This window comes from Nyctereutes procyonoides, unplaced genomic scaffold (assembly GCF_905146905.1).
Source record: "Nyctereutes procyonoides isolate TBG_1078 unplaced genomic scaffold, NYPRO_anot_genome, whole genome shotgun sequence".
NCBI classification, from domain to species: domain Eukaryota; kingdom Metazoa; phylum Chordata; class Mammalia; order Carnivora; family Canidae; genus Nyctereutes; species Nyctereutes procyonoides.
The window spans coordinates 11,938,695-11,946,387 of record NW_026575139.1 but is presented as its reverse complement, the minus strand read 5'-3'; the positions used below and the strand labels follow the sequence as shown (position 1 = coordinate 11,946,387).

The 7,693-nt window shown below is 47.2% G+C and overlaps 1 non-coding gene across 1 annotated transcript; it reads left to right on the top strand.

The window, feature by feature from the left end:
• Positions 1-201: 201 nt before the first annotated feature.
• On the top strand, positions 202-307 carry LOC129496533 (U6 spliceosomal RNA). The gene has a single exon (XR_008661807.1). It is a non-coding gene; the product is annotated as a U6 spliceosomal RNA (small nuclear RNA).
• Positions 308-7,693: the final 7,386 nt, after the last annotated feature.

Below are 7,693 nucleotides of genomic sequence, written 5' to 3'. Positions count from 1 at the left end.
TGACCCACTGGGACAGACACCGTAACCTTCTGAGCAAAGCCAGACAGGCAGAGTCCAGCCCGGCAGACAAGGGAAGGAATCTTTGCTGAGTAAGGAATAGAACGATGGGCTGGTCAGTCCACTCTGGAAGGAACGGATCCCTTAGAAGGAATACACTTGTGCTCTTGCCGGCCGCAACATCCATCTAAAAGATGAGAGGCAGGGCCCCCTTGGCAGCACAAACAAGAAAACTGGAACAATCCAGGCCAGATTAGCATGGCCCCTGAGCAAGGATGACAGGTGGATTCATGAAGCATGCCATGTTTTTTCTGTTAACTAACTGGAATGAAAATAAAAACTAACTAACCAGTAAATAAATAAATAAAAGTCAAGAGGCAGGCAGCAGGATGAGTAAGCGCACAGGCTGTTCCTGTCCTGGCCTGTAAAATGGGGATGTAATACCACTGACCTAGGGCTGCCAGGAGGATTACATAGACCTATGTAAAGCATCTACAGGCATTCAGGGCACAGGCTAAATGCCCTGCAAGTGTTTACTATTATTATGTGGAAAATAAAGAGAATTATAATAGAACAACAGGTAAGAGCCAACCTAAAGAATTACCTGCTCAGGATTTATGTGAACTGCCTAAAACCAGGGCGTTTTTCTCCTAAGCGTAAAGATCAAACATCTCTTCCTTTTCTTTCTTTGTAGTTGAAGCTACTAAGAAGCCACAGAAATTCTTCTACACTTGGGGTGAGCACAGCAAAACGTGGAATCACTATGCTGTACACCCGAAGCTTTGTTACACTGTGTGTCGACAATACTTCAATTCAGAAAAAAATAAAAAAAAAAAAACATCAAAATCCTTTTCCGGGATTAATCAAGATTTCCTGATAACTTTCTACAACTCCTTGAAGATGGTGGGAAAATGTCTGTGTTCTCGGTCTTGAGCCTCGCATAGTCTCTGTTGAAATAAAAGGGCAAATAGCTCTCCCCGCTCAGAACCAGGGTAAACTTGCCAACCCTAATGATAAAGCACTATTGGGGTCAGGGGGTCTGCCCTTGGAGTGTGCATGTGTTCTCAGGAGGGAGTCATGGGGCTACGCTAAGTCTTAGTTTTTAAGACTTTCTTCCCCCAAACCCACCTGTTCCTTTCAGGACAGGGGTATCAGCCATTCCTAGTAACAATTACCTATGATACACCTTTATGTCCATGCAGATGGATTGCTCCACTCTGCCACCAATAAAAACAGTGGGTGATAATACGACCAGGGAGCTCACTGTAAGACATCTGTCATGACTGTGACTTTTCTTGGGGTCCACGTTCAGATGGGAGCAATGGGACAGCCTGTGGGCTACAGGTGAAAGCTTTGGGCATGACGGAACAAACAGTCTGGTTGTGTGGGGAGATAGTGCAGCTCTACAGTGGAGAGCACCCCCATGCTGGTTAGCACAGCCCCGAATGCTGAGAGTTGTTCCCCCTTGAGACCAACACCCGTGTTCCTGGAATGACCTGCTGTCTACTGCTAGTTAGGTACACAGTCTTTCCCTTGAACATCTGCAACTTCCCAGTTTATCCCTAACCAGCCAGCCTTCCCAGCCACGGACATAATTTACGTATTGGCCTATACTTTATGGCCGGGCCTGCTCAGAATTCAAACTGAAATTTCCTTAATGCCTAAACTTGACTTTTCAGCCCAATATGAGGAACAGAGAGAAGAAAACCATCTCTCTAGCAGGGGGGCAGCAACCTATAACCCGCAGGCCAAATCCAATCCACTGCCTGTTTTCGTAAATAACATTTTATTGGAACACAGCCCCACCCGCTGGGTTACGCAGTGCCCATGGCTGCTTTCCCACCAGAGGGCCAGAGCTGAGGACTTGCAATAGAAACCACATAGCCTGCAGAGCCTAAAATGTTTACTATCTGGCCCTTTAGCGAGAAAAAGAGAGGATGACAAAAGCCATCAGAATATTTACAGAAGTTCCTGACGGCCTATGACTCATGGTTTAAAAGGAACAGTGGCCCCCTAAGTGAGCAGAAGGAAATGTGGGTTCAAGGGCTGGTTCTACTGACAGGCTCAGCTTTGTGAGGTCACACAAGTATTTTCACCTCTGGGCTTCCATCTCATTCATATAATAGGATTAGTCATGGGTGGCAAATGCATGACAAATAATTAGCTAATACCCCCCCCCAACATATGCATTTTGAACACACACATACACACACGACAAGAAGAATTACTATTTGTTTTCAGAAGGGTAAGAGGTCCTGTCTTGGTGCAGCAGTATTTTGTGGCCGGGACAGGAAGCTTGTTAGCCAGCAGTTCAGTACATACTGTTTTCACTGGGTGCCCATGGGGCCCCTGTGACGGGCAGGGCGCTGAGCTGGTCTAGCCCCACAGGCCATGTGCCTCCAACTGCAGAGAATGAGTGATCGCCTACCTCGGGCCACCCCAGGCTGGGATGTTCAAGGAATGTTTACTCGTTTTTGTTTAAAAAAAAGGAAAATGTGACTAGTGCCTGAAAGAAAGGGGAAGACTTCAGAAAAAGGAAAAAGGAAAGGAGAACTTTCTACTTGGTTCTCTCCTGCACTGAGCAATAAAACAAATGCTCAAAGTGAGAAAGGCCAAGGGTATCTTCAGAGAGCCGTGCCGGAGACACCGGTTCGTGTGAGCAAGATCACTCCTGGGAATAACTGGGAAGATGGCCCTGGAAACGCAAGGTTGCAGACAGATGAAGAAGGAACATGAGTTCAAAACCTACTAGTTGGAGGGATCCCTGGGTGGCGCAGCGGTTTAGCGCCGCCTTCAGACCAGGGTGTGATCCTGGAGACCGGGGATCGAGTCCCACGTTGGGCTCCCTGCATGGAGCCTGCTTCTCCCTCTGCCTGTGTCTCTGCCTGCCCCCCTCTCTCTGTGTCTCTCATGAATAAATAAAATCTTTAAAAAAGAAAAAAAAACCTACAAGTTTGTATTTTATCCGAGACAATGGGGAGACACTGAATGTTCTAGGTGAAGGAGGAGATGATAACATGAAAGCCGTATTTTAGAGACACTGGTATATAGGATGAATCAGAAGAATCTGAGCTACAGAAGAACTGAAATTGAAACACAGGAAATAGTATCTATCATATCGATGGAAACATTGTTTCGATGGGGGAAAAGAAACAATTCTTTCTCTTCATTTTAACTTAAAGTTTCCAACCTGTGTGTCCCCCATACCTCCCCGATGTCTCATTCAAAAAAGAAAAAAAAAACCTACTAAATAAGCAAAGCTGGAACCTGCAAGGAAACTATTTCAAGAATAACAGTCAAACAACAAAGGTCAGGACTTGATATAAGGTTTCACTCTTTGGTGAGACGCAGGTATATGATGAGGTTTTATTCTATTCTATTCTATTCTATTCTATTCTATTCTATTCTATTCTATTCTATTCTATTTTTTATGATGAGGTTTTAATAGTTGGCTTCTGACTTCCAATCACAAAGCAGGAGGAAAGGTTACTACAGCTATCACAGGGAGGTTAGACTTTCTGAGTGTGTGTATGTGCGTGCATGGAACCCCAATTTCCTCGTTTATAACCCTCCCAGAAAAGGCAGCTAAGAATAGCCGGCTCTGCATCCGGTTGCAACAAAAATAGGACTGTGCCCAATCTGAGAGTCGGCCCCCCTGAGGCACCAGCACCTTGCCCCTCACGCACCGCCTGGCTGTCGACACCTGCCGGTCTGCGACGATACAGCCCGCCTCTCCGAGCGGGAGGCACAACCCAGGGGGGGTTAGAGACGCCTCTCGGAGTGGGAGGCACAACCCAGCAGAGGTTAGAGACGCCGCTTCAGAGCACAGAGAGCCGCACTGGATTCCCAGCCCCTTCTCCCAGAGTGGTCTGCTCAGGTTACCTGCTTTCTGAGTGGAAGGTCCCCACCTATAAAACAGGGGTGATGAGCACCCACTTCAGGGGTGTCGCCAGGAGCCTCAACTAGGAAAATGTCTGCAAAATGCTTCGCACACCATAACTGGCCCCAGACACGGCTCACTCAGTGGAGCTGCCGTCACCTGTTTTCTCGGGGTGCGGTGACATTTGGCTGAGATAATCCAAGTCGATGTTCATTTGCAGGGTTAGAAGCACTTCCTTAATTTAATTACATACGCCTAATACACAAACTCCTTTTCCTCCTCTGAGCACACCTCAGATTCCTAGAGGACCAGAACCCAGGACATCCAAAAGGGTGCCCGGGGACTGGGGCGTCAGCAGCCTGGCCGCAGTCCTGCCTCCTGGGAAAGCTCCCAGGCTGCCAACCATGCGGCACAATCCCCCAGTGTCCTCAGAGGAGACGAGAGCTTGGGATCTGGGAACCGCAGGCTGCAAGCCTCAGAGGCCTCTCTCCCCAGACTGCGCCCCAGGCTTCTCTGGCTTGCTCAAGAGCTCACCGCATGTTTAAGGAAGAGCTGAATCTAGAATCCAGGTCTGCTCACTTCTTTTTCTCTATCGTCCAAGACACATTAAAAGAAAAAATGTATAAAAATCATAATGGTCACTGTGGAAAACTTGCAAACTAGAGAAGAATTTGAAGGGGAAAAATATGCATGGATATATGGCCATTGCCCAAAGCTTCTAGGCCTCTGTTCATTCAGACTGTCTTCCAGGTTTTTCTATTCATACAACGGACATGAGAGCACACTGTCAAAACACTTTGTGCCCGTTTTCTTTTTCTTTTTTTTCTTTTTCCTTTTTCTGCTTCACGCTATACAAAATCTGTGGCTGCAACAAAATTTTGAGCTTCAGGTGGGCTGAAGCCGTGTCAGCCTTGACATCACCCCTACTGTGGGTCTGGCACACAGGAGGTGCTTAATAAACAATGCAGAATGAGTGGATGCCTGGAGAGCCTTATGTGGGATAACCAGGAACTCAGCCCCGCTCATTCTGCTGGACACTCACAACATCTCCAGTGTTCTGCTACTGTGAACCGTGTCGGATGCACGGCCTCACTCCTGCATGGTGTAAAATCCCAAAAGTGTAATCGCGGGGTCGGAGTACTCACATTGTAAGGCCTTGGATCCCTACTGCCAAACGGCTCTCCATAAAGGTGATCCTAACTTATATCTTCAACCGATGACCAAGGAGATGGAAAAGCATGAGCTTTCTCCATGGCGTGAGCACGTGAGTCAAGGGGAAAATGCAGAATCCCTCAAGTAGGTGTTTTAATGAGGAATTAAGGGGACTTGAAGCTCACGTGCTATCCAGCAACCCCACACAGTTCAGAGTCTCTTTCTGAACTTTGATCAGTCTCCCTCTGACATCCTCTCTATTGAAAACAACAACATGGTACCGAATACCGGCGAACTATCAACCCTCCCATTTCAACCCCCCAAACCAGGAAACATCCCCCATCACCCAGGACACAGCAAAAACCCAAACCAACTCTGTGTCCCTGGCACCACGTCTCTTTTGGGTGACTTGTCTATAAATATCCACAGTTTATTAAAAGTCCATAGTGCTTTCTAAATGTTTTTTTTCCCAAAAAAATAAATAAGTAAAAAATAAAAGTTTTTTTCAGCTGCATGTGCATTAAAGATTCACCTTTCACCTCCCAAACACACCTTTAACATATATTTCTTAGGAAGAGGTTTGTTCTCTTCCTAATACACATCAGCACAACAAATTCCAAATGCGTACGTCCATCAGAGTGTTTCAATCCATCATTCCCTCCACCCCAGAGGTCAAGGAGGTCACTTGTGAAAATGAAGACAGCTGTGTGTAGATCCTGATCCAGAAAGCCCCAGGCTCCTGCCTCCCGGGGCCAGTGGTCACCTGGAGTCTCGCAGAAGCCAGCATCTCGGCGATGAAGGGTGCTCAACACCTACACACACCCTTGCTCCATGAGGCCTTCCGTGCTGCAGCCCAAGACACAAGAAGCTCTGGATTCAAATTTCACCTCTGTCCCAGAATTCCTGCAGCAACATTACCTTCTGTGTCTTTATTTCTCCATCTTCAAGATGGTTTTTTTTCCTGCATCTCTCCTGTGTTGCATGAGAATACTACAAAGAACTGAAGCGCAAAAATCGTTCATGTCTCCTAAGAGGCAAAGCACCTCTCCAAAGCATCACGCCTTCTGTTTTCTTAGCAATCGGACACAGCACTTCTATCCAAATCTTCCCCGCGCCTTGGTTTCTGACGACAACGTTATCAACCTTCTAAATCATCTGTGAATTTTTTTTTTCAAATCCATATGGCTCTTTACCATCCAATAATATTAAGCTACTCTTTGCCTTATATCCTATTTTTATAAACACACACAAACATACACACGCAAAATACCGAAGTCCAAATACTTTTCTTTGACTCCAAATAAACCACAGGCCTCCAGTCCTCAACAGATAAAAATCTCAAAGCTCATGTTCACATTTATCCATGAAAGAAATGTAATAGTTCAACATGTCACCCAGCAAGTCAATCAGAGGACTGAGAAATAAACACAGAAGTTCTCAAGTCCATGTTTCCAGTTTCCTTGTGATACGAACAAGACAGAATCTATTTGAGAAGAAAATGCCAAGGTGACATTTGGAATTACCACGTTTTTGGGGGCAGGAGGCCAACTTATAGGACCTTTTGCATTCTCTTTTGGAACTGTGGCTTTGCCAGACCTACAACCCCATATGCGTACGAGGCTCAGCCAATTCACCACGGGGATCGGATCGCTTTGCCCATGGACTTCTGCCTCCTTCAGCAACTCTAAGGGAGTTTGCCATCAGGAGGCCTCTTGGGGGAGACGGGATCATGGGGGAGCCAGAAAGCCAGCCCTCTAAGGAAATCCAGTTAGCCTAAAAGTCAGATTTCTTGAGTTAAGGGGAATGGACTATGGGGGAAGAGGATCAAGGTGGGGAGTCCAGCAAGAAGACAGAGCAGAGGACTAATATGAGGGCATCCTGGCCACTAGAGGCATCCTGGCCATGTCCCTTGTTCTTAAGCCAGTGATGGTGCCACCTTGACAGCGGGATCTGCTTGTTCCAAGGGCGCAGAGCCACAGGCTGGGTCTACTCCACTTTCTGCCCTGTGTGGGCGATTGCTTGGGCCCCCAGCTGGCCAGAGGAGCCCTCCTGCAGCTCTTGACTCTCCCCATTGTTGCATCACTGACCCAGGGGACGGCAGGAGAGGAGCAACCACTCCCGCATATGAGAGCCCCCAGGCAGACTCAGCTCTGGCCCATTTCATGGCATCCTCACATTCTCCCAACCTCCACAGAGATGTTTCTAGACTTAATGAAATGCATTCTGCAAGATCTTACTGAGCTCCTGCTATCACAGCTTCATGGAGGAGCAGGTCAGGCCAAGAGCATTATGAGTAAGGATGCCTCTAGCATCTGCCCACCGAGGGACAGATCTATAAAGGTCCCCTTGGCCTGTGGCTGCCATCTACGCCTTCTCTCCCGGGTGCCTTAGGGGCAGGACTCCCCTCTCTCATCCTTTTTCTTCTTTTTCCTCCTCCCTGGTTAACACCCCAGGCTGAAACTTCATCAATTCCCTGAAGCCCAACCCAACCCCACTCTAAGTCTGCCTTAAAACCCCATCCCCTTGGATGAACCCTGGAACCACTCTGGACTTCAGTATCTTTTTCTGACAGTGGAGGCAGGAACAGCTCTTCTCCAATGTTCTTTTCAGCTAAGAAGATGAATATTGTATATTTTATCTTTTTAAAACTTTGTACCCCGTGCC